The sequence below is a fragment of the Octopus bimaculoides genome, chromosome 6 (genome assembly GCF_046866305.1).
Source record: "Octopus bimaculoides isolate indiv1 chromosome 6, ASM4686630v1, whole genome shotgun sequence".
Taxonomy (NCBI): Eukaryota; Metazoa; Mollusca; class Cephalopoda; order Octopoda; family Octopodidae; genus Octopus; species Octopus bimaculoides.
The window spans coordinates 67,844,703-67,860,796 of record NC_142933.1 but is presented as its reverse complement, the minus strand read 5'-3'; positions in this window follow the sequence as shown (position 1 = coordinate 67,860,796).

Sequence of the window (16,094 nt, the reverse complement as noted above, 5' to 3'; positions counted from 1 at the left end):
TGACGATGACGATGATGATGATGACGACGTTAACATTAACGACGATGCAACTGCTGCTGCTGCTACTGCTGCTTCTGCTGCTTCTGCTGTTGCTGCTGATGATGGTGATAATGATGATTGTCATCATCATCATCATCATCTTGATAATGACGACGACGACGACGGCGATGACGACGACGGCGATGACGACGACGGCGACGACGACGACGACAATGATGATGATGACGATGCACACAATGATAATGAAGCCGGTTGTAGAAAATCGTTAACTAGAAGAAAACATAATTATTAGCAGCCGCAGCAGTAACAAATAAAACTGTTATATTTTTCCTTTTCTTTCTACAAAACAATGTTTCTTTCATCTTAATTAATGAACAACAGCTCTTTATTTCTCCCCGTCTGATGTTTCGATTCTATTTTGATTGCATTCCGTCACTTCAGCTTCTGAATATTGAAGCCTTTGACTCCTCGACACATTTTTACCCTTCATCAATATCCTAATGAATGGTATAAATAATTAAATAATGATAATAGTAACGATCATAATGGATTGATTAGAAACTAGAAAAAGAGAAAGAATAAAAAAAAACAATGAAGACAAATAAGGCAGAACGAAAACTCCAGAACTTACAGAGATACACAACATAGAGAAAACAGAATCACTCACTAAGCGCTGCATATATATTTCGTTCACTACAATCAATACAATAGAATAATAAACAACAACTAAAAGCAAAAGCACTCAACGTACAAGGTGTGAATTCCAGAAGTTCTGAGACTATTCTAGGAAAGACATTAATTTCAAAGAATTACAAAACTCTAATAACATTCCAAATAGGATTCTTTGACTGAAATGCACTTGCAATGGCGTTCCGGCTACTTCGTAAAGGTCTCATTGAAGTTCCCCGCTCCGCAAAAATTGAAGGTGTCTAGAACCCTTGTCACAGCCTCCTACATATATTTATTTTCTTTTAGCTTGGTGAACAACTATAAGTGACAGGGAGCAAGGTTTAGACTGCTGGAAGGGTGAGGGACAGGTTTGATGCTCATCGCTGTGAAGGAGTTGGTTACCAAAATTTAGTTGTAGGTTGGTACATTGTTCTAGTACAGGTGTTCTGGCCTTTTGAGAAAATATTATACTGAACTCGCTCAAAACATCCATAAAATTCATTTTGTTGACCATCTGGCTAGAAGGAACACCGTGGATGTAGATGATGCCCTTGCAGTCGAAAAATGGTTTCGTTATAAGTAGCAAACTTTCTAGATGTAACTTTAGACTTACATAGTAATACACACTTTCCTTTCCATAAACCATCAACTAATCTCAAGTACATAAGCCCTTTTAGTAACCATCCAAGGTATATAACTAGTAATTTGGTTAAGAGTATTTCAATCAGACTTTCTAAACTTTCCTCTATCTCCCACATTTTCAATAAGGAAGCTGGCTTTTATAACTCAGCTTTATTGAAGGCAGGTTATAAAACACGGTAAGATATATCAACTCTTTTAGTGATCTTTCGTCTTTTGCACAGCATGATATCCCCTCTACTTGCGGGGATAAACCCATTTCTATTTCTTCCCATTCTTCTCACTTTACTGAGAAAGTGGCACATGCTTATAATCATTCACATAAGGGAAGAGGCCTAACTGGCTCTAAACACCTTAATAAAAACAAAAAACAAAAAACTTAATTTATTCAACTACACTAACACTGTAACTAGATCTGATGATAATATCTGGCTCATCCTCCCGTTCGGGAAACAAGTTAAATCCAATTTGGTCTGGAAGTTCCGAGACGCGGTGAATAGGAACTTTCCTAGGGGTTCTCACTATTACTCAGTAATCAACACACATGAGGTTAGATTTGGGTTTTCTAATACTAAAAATTTGTTACAGATAATATCTTCCCATAATTTTAGACTTTTAGATTCATCTCTAGTCAGCTATCCTAATTATGATGATAATAATAGTAATGTTTATAACAATAATAATAATAATTTCTCCAGTAATTTAACACACTCATATGATGGCAATAGTCATTTAGGTAAAAACATAGGTAATATGCACAATATTAGTAAATATAACAATCTCTGTAACAACAATAAGATTAGTATCTCGGAATCTAATTCTAATAGAATTAAGTTTTTAAGTGCGAATGCCAAGACCAAGAATGTGGTTTATCAATGTAAGGTAATGACTAACACAGACGTCTCGTTTTATGTAGGTAGCTCATCGACGCAGGTCTCCAAGAGAATATCCAATCATTATTCTTCTTTTAGGGATAGGAATAAAGTTAATAGTACTGGCCTAAGTAAATTAATCTGGAAACTGAAAGATTGCAATAAACAATTCTCTTTGGAATGGTTAATACTGGCTACCCCAATTCTCTACGACAAAAGTAAGGATTTTTGTCCTCTTTGTAACTTGGAGCTTTTCCATATTCTGTTCTCCAAGAATTATCTAGTAAACCAGATAACACAGAGAGCATATCGATGCCAGCATTGGAGGGAACATACCTTCATTTCTTATCGTTAGTTTCATCCTTCTTACTAGTTTTAGTTTTTAGTTATTATTATTTTTTTTATTTTTTCGCCTTGGAATTCTCTCTAGTGGATGTCCGCCTTACAAGTGGTATGTACATTCAACAAGATTAGTATTTACCTTTAACTTTAGACAATAACAATAATAGCAATAATGATAATATTTAATTCATTTTAAAATTTATTATAACAATAATAGTAACAATTACAGGAATAATATCTTTTAATATTATCTTAAATAATATTTATTTCTGTCTCCATCGCCAGTTGTTTTTACTTTTTTCCCCTTCTATAGTTGGTTCAGTAAATCCTTCCCAGTAATGCTACATTAGTTGTGTTTGGACCATAATAGTAACTTTAATTAAATATTTCCGATCTTGTCCTTGTAAGCATGTATATTATTATTATTGTTATTATTATTATTATTATTATTATTATTATTATTATTATTATTATTATTATTATTATTATTATTATTTCATAACAAGATGTCTTGTACTTTGTATTACCATTTATTTGGGTTAATATCCGTATCTTAATATAATACAATGCAATGATGTTTTATTTATTATATTTACAATCTTCGCTTAGTTTAAACTCAGTATAATTATTTGTTTACATAAGGAGAAATAATTATATATGATGAATTCATTGGATTCTCTCCCTTCCTCCTTCTCTCGTTTAAGTTTCTAACCTTTTTTTGGGGGGACTTTTGATTTCTGGTTTTTAGTGTGGTCCATTATGCCTTCCCCTAATTTAATCTTTTAATTTAAACTTTTAGTATAGCGTTCATAGCCTCTCTCCCTTTATAACTCTATGTAAACCAGCGTTCTTGTTTCTAACGGTCACTTACTTAGCTATATAATATTATAACTCGTACGTAACCTTAACATTTAGCATATGTCTTGCTTTTGTATGTTGGTTCCCTGACGATGAATTTATGTGCAATTCCAGCACCTCTTACTTCTTTGGAGTAGAGTGCACATATATTTTGAAACATATGTAGGAATTAAAGGAACTTATGGTTTATATGCGTTTTGCCCATTTATTATTATTCTTCATATATATATATATATATATATATATATATATATATAATACAAATAATATATGAGTATATGTATATATATATATATATATATATATATATATATATATATATATATATATGTATGTATGCATGTATGTATGTATGTATGTATGTATGTATGTATGTGTGTATGTATGTATGAGTGTGTGTGTATGAGTACGTGTGTGTGTGTGTGTGTGTGAGTGTGTGCATGTGTGTGTATGTATGTGCGTGTGTGTGTGCATGTGTGTGTGTGTATGCATTTGTATGTATATATAATGTCTTACTAGGGTAGAGTCGGTGCAGTGGATTTTCATGCTAGCTGTAACTGTGCATCTACAGGTGAAACTAAAAAATAAAATATTCGTCTTAATCATGGTATTGAGTACGCTTTATTCCGCCAGTTAATACTAAAGAGTCATACATCCATACACACACGCACACACAGAGCTACACACACAACATACACACACACACTCATACACACACACACACATACACACACACGCACACTCATATATATATGTGTGTGTGTGTGTGTGTGTACGGGTCAATGGTCCTTCCTGAGCTATAAGCTCATAGCGCCGGTTTTCCGAATTCTATGGAGTGTATATTCCCTCCTCCCGTGAAATTACTAATTTTTGCCAGCTGAGTGGACTGGAGCAACGTGAAATGTAATGTTTTGCTCAAGAACACAACGCCCGTCCGGTCCAGGAATCGAAACCACAATCTTACGATCTTGAAAGAGACACCCTAACTACTAAATCACGCACTTACACACACACACACACACACACACACACACACACACACACACACACACAGATACACACACACACACACACACGTACACACACATACACACACATACACACACACACGCATACACACCAACACACACACATACATACACACCCACACACACAGACACACAGACACAGACACACACACACCGACCAACCAACACATTTATGGTAATTCTAACGATCATATTTATGAATATGAAATTTTAAGTTGAAATTAAATAATCAACAACAAATAGCCTGATCAATGGCTCTGCCAAAGAATCTCCTTCGGATAAATCTGAAAATTAAAATATCAATAACAGTAAAAATAGCCTGCAAACCTGGATGTCACAGTCTCAATAGAAATAGAAACGACAATCAACATCACTAGGTTAAACAAAATAATATATGTACTGACTTCTGCGTATCGTGGATCCTCGCTCAAATCTAGCCGAATCAGAACATTACGATCCAAGCAAATTATTTTTCTTTTCTTGCCTTTAACCCACCAACGCGGAGTAGAGGCCACTTATAATTGAATTCCATGTCGCATAATTTTTCGCTTCTGTACTTATACTCTAGTTCCTATTGTGTTGATCTACGCCACGAGTTCTTAGACCTACCCTTCTTTCTATATCCATCCGGATTCCACTGTAAAGCACCTTTCGCTAAATTTGGTGTGTCTTTTCTAATTGTGCTACCAATCCACTTCCACTTTTTCTTAAATATTTGCTCCCTAATCGAAACATTACGATCCAAGCAAAGTATACGGATACAAATACATAAAATGATTTTAAAAATTATAAAGAATCTCACAGTTCGGAATGAAATCGACAATAAAACGGACCAATTGAAAAAGGAGTGACGAATAGCATAGAAATATTATACGAAAATAAAAGGTATCAAAATTAAAGAACATCTGAAGCAAGTTATCCCCGCTAAATTGCAAAGATTCCAACGGTATGAAAAGCGACAAAGCGATCCTCAGAACAAAACATATGTCAGCTTCAAACCAAAATTGTTTTTCATCATGGACGGGTAAAATCAAAATAGGAGTCCGTGCAATACTAACAGCAGTCACAGAAGAAATTTGAGGCATGGGTATGGAGAGTGAAATAATCACTATGGACGTGGTCGTTCAAAACAACAAATACAGCATTAGAAGAATCACGAATATTGCAAGAATTTGTTAAAGCACCACGACCCCATTAAAATATCATAAAAATACAAAAAGGCAACAGACAACTACTAATCACCAAGGCATGATCATATGGTGAAAATATTTAGCAGATATAACGCATTCTCATAAATGTTTATTAAGATAGTACTGGATGGAGAGATAACACCCGATAAGTTCACCGAACTCTCAAGACTAAAGAAACGGTAAACCCTAAAATCTACAGATCTATAACACGCCGTTTTTCATCTTACAAAATTTTAATTGCAATAATCTTGCAAAAATTTAAATGCAGAGGAAGAGTAAATAATTGTGAATCACCTGTTTATAAAACAAATGAGATGTTGCAATGACTCATGTCAATTACTGTTAAATAAAGCTGTATAAAAAAGAACAAGGTGTCTGAGGCTGGGATGGATAAACTAACATAAAGCTTTAAGCAGCATGCTCTTATGTGTATGCAGGAAGCACTTATACGAGGGGAAGTCAAGAATTATCTGCACTTGCGCCATAACATATCTTTATTATTGTCACACTTCCCTCTGTGCATGCGTGCTTATAGTTGGTAGTATTGTGGTCACGTGACCGAAGTTTAAACCGGATTGTGCCATTTTTCTTTGTGGCTTTATAGTGTAAGCACGGCTACTCCACTAGCGATGTACACTAAAGAAGAACAAAGAGCAGAACAGTTACAGGAGATGAAACGTGGGTCCATCATTATGAGGCAGAATCCAAAAGACAGAGTATGAAGTGGAACCATCGTGGCTCGCCAGCGACGAAGAAAGTCAAGACTCAGTCTTCCGCGGGAAAGGTGATGCTAACCCTCTTTTGGGATTCAAAAGGGCCTATACTAGTAGACTAGCTGGAAAAGGGGTGTGCGATCAACTGTGCAAGATACAAACTGAAGCCAGTAATTCGCACCAAACAGCGAAACCTCTTCTCGAAGAAAGTTTTGTTGTTGCATGACAATGCACGCCCACACACGGCCACTCAGACCGTTGAAACCATTAACCAATTTTCTTTTGAGGTGTTAGAACACCCTGCCTACAGCTCAGATTTGGACCACTTCCGACTATCATATCCTTGGACCATTCCAAGATGGTTTACGAGGTCGTCGACTTGCTGCGGATGAAGATGCGAAGGAAGCAGTGCATAAATGGTTGCAAGACCAACTGAACACATTCTTCTTGGAGAGAATACGCAAGCTTGTGGAATGCTGGACCAAGTGCATCGAAAGGGAAGGAGACTATATAGAAAAATGACGTACTTGCTTATCCCCTGCTTTTGTGTATCTATCTTAAAAAAACAAGACTCTCCCTCGTAATAATCAAATACATAGACAAAAGAGGGAATGAAAACTACCTTCATAGGGGTAGGGTCTATTCCCAAAAGTCACACCCTCTGCCCATGTCTGTTTCTCCCTCCCTTCCTTCTTTCTCCCCCCTCTCTCTCACCACACAATCTTTGGCTGAGGCTAAAGCATTTAAAGAATATATCAAAGTAGACTGGACTTGGATATAAATGCTATGTGAGGATAAATACACGTTCCTTTACATATACAGACGCCTTCCGATATATACGGAAGCCACAGATGCTATACAAATACTAATCTTGTACCTATTATCTTTATCTTTTACTTGTTTCAGTCATTTGACTGCGGCCATGCTTGGACATCGCCTTGAAGGATTTTAATCGAACAAATCGAACCTAGGACCCATTTTTGCTAAAGCTTAATACTTATTCTATCGTTACCCTTTCGTCGAACCGCTAAGTTACGGTTACATAAACACGGCAGCACCAATGATAGTAGTTGTAACATCAACTTTGGTGAGACACGGTACGGCACGCTTCTGTCAAATAAATTGGTTTTGGTAGTTTTATGGCTACACACAAGACGATGAAAAGAATCGCCTTCATCATGATCATGATTATCACCGACGTCTTTGCTATTGACATCACTAGAATCATCGTCGTCGTCATCACCCTCCTCCCCTCCTCCCCCTCCCCCCCTCCTCCCCCTCCCCCTCCTCCTCCTCTTCCTCCTCCACTTCCTCTTCCTTCTTCTCTTCCTCCTCCACTTCCTCTTCCTCCTCCTCTTCCTCCTCCACTTCCTCCTCCTCCTCTTCCCCCTCTTCCTCCTCCTCCTCCTCTTCCCCCTCTTCCTCCTCCTCCTCCTCCTCCTCCTCCTCCTCTTCCCCCTCTTCCTCCTCCTCCTCCTCCTCTTCCTCCTCTTCTTCTTCCTCCTCCTCCTCCTCCTCCTCCTCCTCTTCCTCCTCTTCTTCTTCTTCCTCCTCCTCCTCCTCCTCCTCTTCCTCCTCTTCCTCCTCCTCCTCCTCCTCCTCCTCCACCTCCTCATCATCATCATCATCATCATTATCGCCCATCATTATCGTTGCGTTCTCGTAGTCGTCAACATCGTTGCCGCAGTAGTAGCAGTGGTGGTGGCCATCATCATCATCATCGTCGTCGTCGTCCTCGTCATCATCGTCATCGTCGTCATCGTCGTCGTCGTCGTCGTCCTCCTCCTCCTCCTCCTCCTCCGCGTCCTCCTCCTCGTCCTAGTCCTCGTCTTCCTCGGCCTCCTCCTCCGCGTCCTCCTCCTAGTCCTCCTCGGCCTCCTCCTCGGCCTCCTCCTCGGCCTCCTCCTCCTCATCATGAGCAACAGCAGCAATAGCTGCCGCAGCAGTGGTGGCGTCTGTTTCTCCACCTTCATAGACAACTTGAAACATCATGAGACACAGGCATCCGGTATTACGTGCCTTGTATGATGATGATGACGACGACGACGACGACCATCATCATCATCATCATCATCATCATCATCATCACCATCGATGGCTTGAAGCAAAAATATGAAAGATAGGACATCTGCTATAATGTGTCTAGCTCAGGCTTGTAGATGATTGGTTCGGTTATTGTTTTTATCTTTGTCCGCCTAGTCACGTCAACTGTAATCGTTGTGTTTTGATGGCTCTTAGGCTAGATTTTGAATATCTGAATGTAAAATAGATTAAAGATAAATAGGTAATATACTGTGAGACAGTTAGACAGGGAAACACACACATACACGCACACAAACACACACACAAGAGACAAAGTGAAAACGGGAAGGCGTGAGTGAACTTTAGAGTAAGAGGGCAAGGGAGAGAGAAAGAGGAAGGGAGGGATGGAGGGAGGGATCTAGAGAGAGAAAGCGGAAGAGAAGGCAACACACACACACACACACACACACACACACACACACACACGCCCACATACATATGTATAATTGTTGAACAAGACAGCAAATATTAAGGCAAGCCAAACATCTCAAGTCGTATACAATATTACTATAGGAAGAAATTCAAAATGTTACAGCTGTTTCTGGGGTATCCCCGTGTGTGGGATATGACGTTATCAGACACAAATAGGGGGAAAATAGGAAGCCCCAGTAATCCGTTACACCACTTACCTAGCGTACCTAATCGTTTAGATCACCTGTGAACTACACCCCTATACCTCGAACGCACAAGAGTAAACAAGAGAGACAGAGACAGGCAGAAACAAGGAAAATGCCCCTTGTGTTTGAATACTGTGCAAATATTCTTTTCAAAACTTTTCATTTAGTTTTTCCAAAATTTAATTGTTTTCCATACTTAGAGTTGAAAAAGTCTCAATGACTGAAACCGGTACTAAAATGTATTTTATAAAATCATTTTAGCATTTTCTACCTTGACTTTTATTCCATATATATATATATATATATATATATATATATATATATATATATATATATATATATATATATACATATATATATATATACATATATATATATATATATATATATATAATGGACTCTGTCGTCGTTAGACGACGCACGACAGTTTCGACAATTTCTTACCGAACAACCACACAGATGATTTGTTTATCGTGATCAAATGTTTGTGGAGACATAAGCTCACTCCCTCCATCAGGTTGACATTACCTGTACAGGTGCAACGACACCAAATGTCAGACGTCGAAATGATCGCAGAGCAACGTGAAATGAAATGCTTTGCTCAAGAACACAACGCAACGCCCGGTCTGGCAATCGAACCCACGATCTCGCAATCACGTGCGCAACACCTTGACCACTAAGCCATGCACATTCACTATTTATATATATATATGTATATAGTTATATATTGAGAAAAAAGAGGAGGCCGTGATTTTGATTTTGTCTTGAGTTCGTAAACGAACGAAGGTGCCAATAAGGGATTATACAAAATTCTGAATGCCCCCTTTTTCTTTCTACAATATCTGTAACCACTTCAAGCACACATACACACGCACCCACCACCTACCCCCTCTCCCCCTCTGTCTGTCTGTCTGTCTCTCTCTCTCTCTCTCTCTCTCTCTCTATATATATATATATATATATATATATATATATATATATATATATATATATATATATATATATATATATATATATATATATATATATGTATGTATACACACGTATGTGTTTGTGTGTGGTGCGTAATATATATATATATATACAAACATATATATATATATATATATATATATATATATATATATGAAGAGAGTGAAAGAGAGAGAATGAGAGAATGAGAGAAAAGAGCAATATGACAGTAAGTAACAAGTGAGACTTACCGCATGGGAAGTCGAAATTTATTAAAGAAAGATATCGTGAGACTGCGAGAGATAATGAAAAGTTATTTTAGCATGTGTACATTATTCATGTTTCATTTCTTTTAAGTCATTGTGTATAGCTAGATGGTTAAGAAGTCCGTTTCACAACCGCAAGGTTCCGAGTTCGATTCCCAGTTTGTGGCATCATGGGCAAATGTTTTCTTCTATAACTTCGGTTTGGCCCAAATTTAAATGGAAGTAGGTAGTCGTAAACCGTGTAGCAGCTCGTCAGTTGGATTGTGTTTGACATTTAAAAGGTCAGCCTTGTTAAACTGCGTAATGTTGATTCCGCCGGAACCTTAGGTCAAGGAACATATGTCGCGAGAATGTTCTCCCCCTTATATGGCAATCTAAAGAGTATGTAGGTGATCGAATAACTGAATACACATCGTTTATTCGTTGGAGTTCGATTATGTGTGTGTATGTATGTGTGTGTGTGTGTGTGTGTGTGTTTGTATTAACGTCAGAAGCAGTCTTTGTAATATTAATTTGTACATCCAATTAACCAAATTGATTTGGATGCGTTGTTTTAAACGCCATAAGGTGCAATATTCGTCTTATGAAAACATCTAGTATAGACGTTAGGTGCTAAATAGCACAGATTATATCTGCAGACGAAACTGAGTCAGCACCAGCAGATAGCGCTATAGTATAACGTGATTTCGGCGTTTTGCGATAATTATTAATGTAGACGAACATGGTATATCTTGGAAGTAAAGCAGGAAAGAAAGACAATTCCGTATAAAGCAGCAGGAGATCGCTTTAATTTTCATATTGTTGTTAGGAGGAAAGGTCACCAGAAACCTGTAACATAAGCCATTGATTATTCGTCATCTTGATATTCAAAGGGCAATGAAAGGCTTCGCCAAATCTAGTTGATATGTCATTTGGAAATCTAATAGAAAAGTTTGGATTACACACGACTCATTTGTAAGGCATATTATCTTAAGAAACTGCTATGCCGGCTGAGTACAGCAATGGATGATAAAGTATCTGGAAATATAATTTTATGCAAACAGTAACAATTATTAAAGATGTCATGGAAGAGGTTATGCATGCGTATCTCTCTGGGGTGTGGAAAAACTTGTGTTCAAATATATCCAAGGAAAATCATTGCATTGATGCTGTGGTGTTGAGGATGAAATTGACTTAAAGAGCAATATTTTTGTACAAGAGATGTAGGAATAGGAATTTAGTTAAGCTGATGTTGACTATATTCAGAAATTATTGCATACTGATAATGGAATTCTCACCAATAAAGACTTTAAGAAGTTTACAGAACCGCATTGATACAGTTCAGAAAGTGAAACAGAGATTCCTCGATATCCATTTTTAATAACATAGATCTTATCCAAATACTCTAGTGAAATAACTTATTCTTTAGAGCGACTTTCAGAAAATTACTAAAATCAGAAATGAAGTATAACAGTTAAAAGATCCGTATTGGTAACCATTAACTGTCATAAAGAGGAATTAAAGCTCCATAAGATATCGTGATGCACTTTGTTTTTGCATTTTTACTATATCTTTGTTCATTTTCTCCCTATATATGCAGAAGTATCATAGATCTAATATATTTCTAAACAAGTGGATATCTCTTTTAATAATGAAAACAGATAGATCAACATAATAACTGTTTTAGCTTCCTCTAACGGTAAAGTTTCTGATAGCGAAATAAGATGTGGAACATATTCAACTATAGTAATAGAGGCATTGGTGTAGCTTTTTTACACACACACATACATACATACATAATACATACATACATACATACGTACATACATACATACATACATACATACATACATACATACATACATATAATGGTACTGACCACCGCTGGCAACTTCCACATTAACAGCGACACCGATTTAAGTAGGACGAAGTGATGGCGATAGAGGCGTAAGGTCAGTCCAAACAGCTTTCGAATGTCACATTGTATCTCTCAGACAGCATCTGATGCACACTTAAAAAAGAAATAAGTGCATCCCATGCATACTCAAAAGTGAGTGCAACATTTTCAGAGTTGGAGAAGAACTGTTCAGGTACACTGAAAATACAACTATCTCTTGCGACCCGAAGATACTGGCCTACCCAAACAGAAGCTTGGAGCAGAGGAAGGCACCATACCTGCAAAAGCAATGCGTCAATGTATGGATACATAACCCGTAAGCTATAGGGCAACAACAGCATTGATACGAAGAGTAGCTTCTCCTGGATCTGTGATAGATACATTACATCCCACCTAGAATGATATAACTTCGCTTTTCACAAACAAGATATAGTTGCAAAGATTATTTACAACGCTAGCCGAAGGAAGCACAAACCTGATGTATATATCAAAGCATGTCAGAAACAGCAGGTATTCAAGACTTTGAAAATAAGGAATATTGGTAGAACACCCTGATAAAAGCATCAATTCGATGGTACAAACATAAGAGGCCTGATATTTTTCAGTAGGACAGGGAACAAAGTCATACACTGTTCTCGAGGTCAGCTGCCTAAGAAAAAGAAAACATTTATGGCGAAGTAATGCGGAAATTGTAGCTCTCGTACCCTGACTATGAAGTCTTATTTGTACTTTTTATCATAGGTGTATTAGGTTACGTACCAACAAATTTACACAAAACAGTAGAAATACTCGGTTCACGGAGAAAGGGCAAAAGAAAGTAATGTGGTTTCTCCAAATCCAATCAATTAGTGGTACAGTGGAGATTTGTATGACATTTCAAAATTTCTCCATCAAAGATTCTCATGTAAAAAGATGCTCACACTTGGGTGTATGCATTCAAGTTCAACCAAGACACCAACTCAATCGCATATTTACAAACACCAGGAATTCTTAAAATAACTTGTCGCTTTGTTAGCGACCGGCTTCAATTGTGTTAACTTAAATAAAACTCAAAGAAAAGTGATACAGAGAGAGAGAGAGAGAGAAAGAGAGAGAGAGAGAGAGAGAGAGAGAGAGAGAGAGAGAGAGAGAGAGAGAGAGAGACAGAGACAGAGAGAAAGAGAGTGAGAGTGAAAGAGAAAGTGAGAGAGGGGGAAATGGATGGAAAACAATCAAAATAAGACCTATGTTGATAAAGAAATGCAAAGATTATAAAAAATGGAAAGCGGTGGAGGGGAGTAAAATGTGAAGGTGGATGAGGGAAAAGTAAATGTTGACGACTGCTAGGATTACTGAGAAAAATTGTGCAGAACTGAAGTTAAAAGATGCCGAATATTCCTTAATAATAGCAATATTGTTCAACATTCGGGAGGGAGTGATACCGACGGAAGAGACTGAAATCACTGAGGTCTTCAATCGACAGTTAATGGAGGGAATATCCTGCAGTGCAACATTCTTTAAATACGTCTTGAGATGGGAATTAAAGGATTATGAGAATAAAAACATAACATAATTTCCTGCATTAAGAGTGCTTCTGTTAATTCGTCAGTCCTGAAACTTCAAATAATAGTGAGCCGGCGAGGATGTATTTAAGCAATCATTCAACTGTTAAACATATCAGCCAATTTCTCCCCCAAATTAAACTCTACCGTATTAAAAGTGTTGACTTTGAATAAGGTCATAGATATAGTGTCTAAAACGGAAATGGGATTGTCATGGCTGGACGGCTGGGTCAAGTTGATCGATATTCAGTTAGTAATATGTTACATTAGCAAGATGTGATAGCACGCCGGGAAAAATGCTGAGAGACATTTCGTACGGCTTTACTTCTGAGTTCAAATTCCGACGAGGCTGCATTTACTTTTCATCCTCTCGGGATCGATAAAATAAGTTCCAGTTCAGCAGCGGAGTCGATGTAATCAACTTACTCGAAACTATTGGCCTTGTACCAAAATTTAAAACCAATATGTTATATTGACAAATATTTGTTGAGGAGAGTTATTTATTACTGCTGAAAGGCTGACATCACATACTTGGTGGTTCTTGTATCTCGTCACAAGAGGGATAAAAACTTTTGAAAATAGACGCTCTGCCTGGATAACAGTTGGAACGGTCATGACAGGAACACTTTCGATCACAGGTCTGCACTATCAGATTCGACCTGGTACTAAACAATGTCTATATCAGAAATGCTGAAACTGAAAGCAGTCAACTAGTAAGTGACTGTTACTTATTCAACATAGTTTCCAGTAAGATAAAAATAAAGTTGTGTACCAAATCACTAACTTGGTGTGGAGTAGCACCTGTCACTGTTTGTAAAAATCTAATTGATTGTAGTACTTTTATAACCCATCAATGAGGCATGCTATAAAAAAATATCTAGTAAGTTCCTTCTTTTCTTTAATATTTGTTCCTGTTTAATTTAATAAGTAGCCGCTCTGTAGAAGCATGTAATTTCTTTTCTTCTGGCTTGCTCAGGGATTATAAAATTACCAGTGATACAATAATGCTGTAAGAAGAGATTGGAGCACCAATGCAACTGATACATGATGTTCTGACAAGCTACAGCGTGGTATTATTTAGCATAAGGACCTTGATTAGTTTTTGGAATGAGAAGTTTAATCACAGCTGACAACCGTTTAGGCATTTTAGGATGCTGAAAAGTTCTTTTACAGGGCTTAGAAAAACTGAAGGACCGCTGCAATCAGTGTGTGAATCTGGAAGTGGGGAATATGTTGAATAGGATCATAATTAACTGATCCTCCTGTATTTTCTTTTACCCAGAGCCAAGTACATTTTGGCACACTTTTGTATAACGTAACCTTGAATCTCTTTCTGTAGTTTTATCAAATCATAACAATAAATTTCACATTTTTGATTTAGTATCCTGTTAAGACACCTGCGCCTATCTGGTGATTAGTTTTCCATGAGACTATTTATCTTACCATACAGTTAATTTCATGCTTGCAACAGTCCTCTAGTTCTTCCAACCATTTCGCTTGCATGTTGAACTTATCGTTTTCCCCCTATAGATCACCAACAAGTTACAAATTGTTCTCGGATGAGGTGTCTCTTACAGATGTTGTGCACATTATGTTAGACTTAATTGGGATTTCTGGAAAGCAGTATTGGCGCTTAGAATGCATAGATTTAGATTTATGTTTTAGTAATCCGAGTATATGCAATTGAAGGTGTATTAAATTAAAATAATCGACTATATATCATCAGTGAAATTTCATTCTCTTTTTTCTATACCAAGACGACGAATTCTCATCCAAGCATATGTCAAGCTACAAGTACACATCATTGAATAGATCCTCTGACATTAACTGTGTTGTAATATAGCACGTTCATAAAAGATCTCGGCACAAACACCGCGGTAACAAACCTACCGACAATGTATATACATTAAATAGGGTACATAGATGGCGATTATCTTTTAGTATTTCAGCTGTGACTGTCAGTCGTTTTCTCAATTGACGACGTAATCTAGAGTTTAAGGTTTCAATTTTTCTGTCACCAAACTGCTTTTCTAATTAATTTCTGTTGTTCATATTTCTAACATTTGTGAATCTATTTGACTGTATTATATTTCATAACGACAAAAATCTCTGAAATGTTTCTTCCTAAAAATAGAATTTTATATTTCAGTTTTCTTGCCAACATGTTCAGCATGGATATTTACTTTTATCTTGGTTGCGTGGTTTCAGCTAATTGATATGAGTTAGTAATGCAAATGCTGTCAAATGCATCAAGACGATTTGGAGTCTAAATGTGGGTTTTATAGGTCTCTTATATAACTTTTATACAATTTCTCCCATTTCATTTACTATATCCAATTCATCACCGAAAACACTTTCCACCCCACTAAATGATATTATTTTGAATAGTTTGTCAATGCTTTGTATCTGTTACAACATATCGTCATAGGGAGATCTTTGTGGGAGATCTT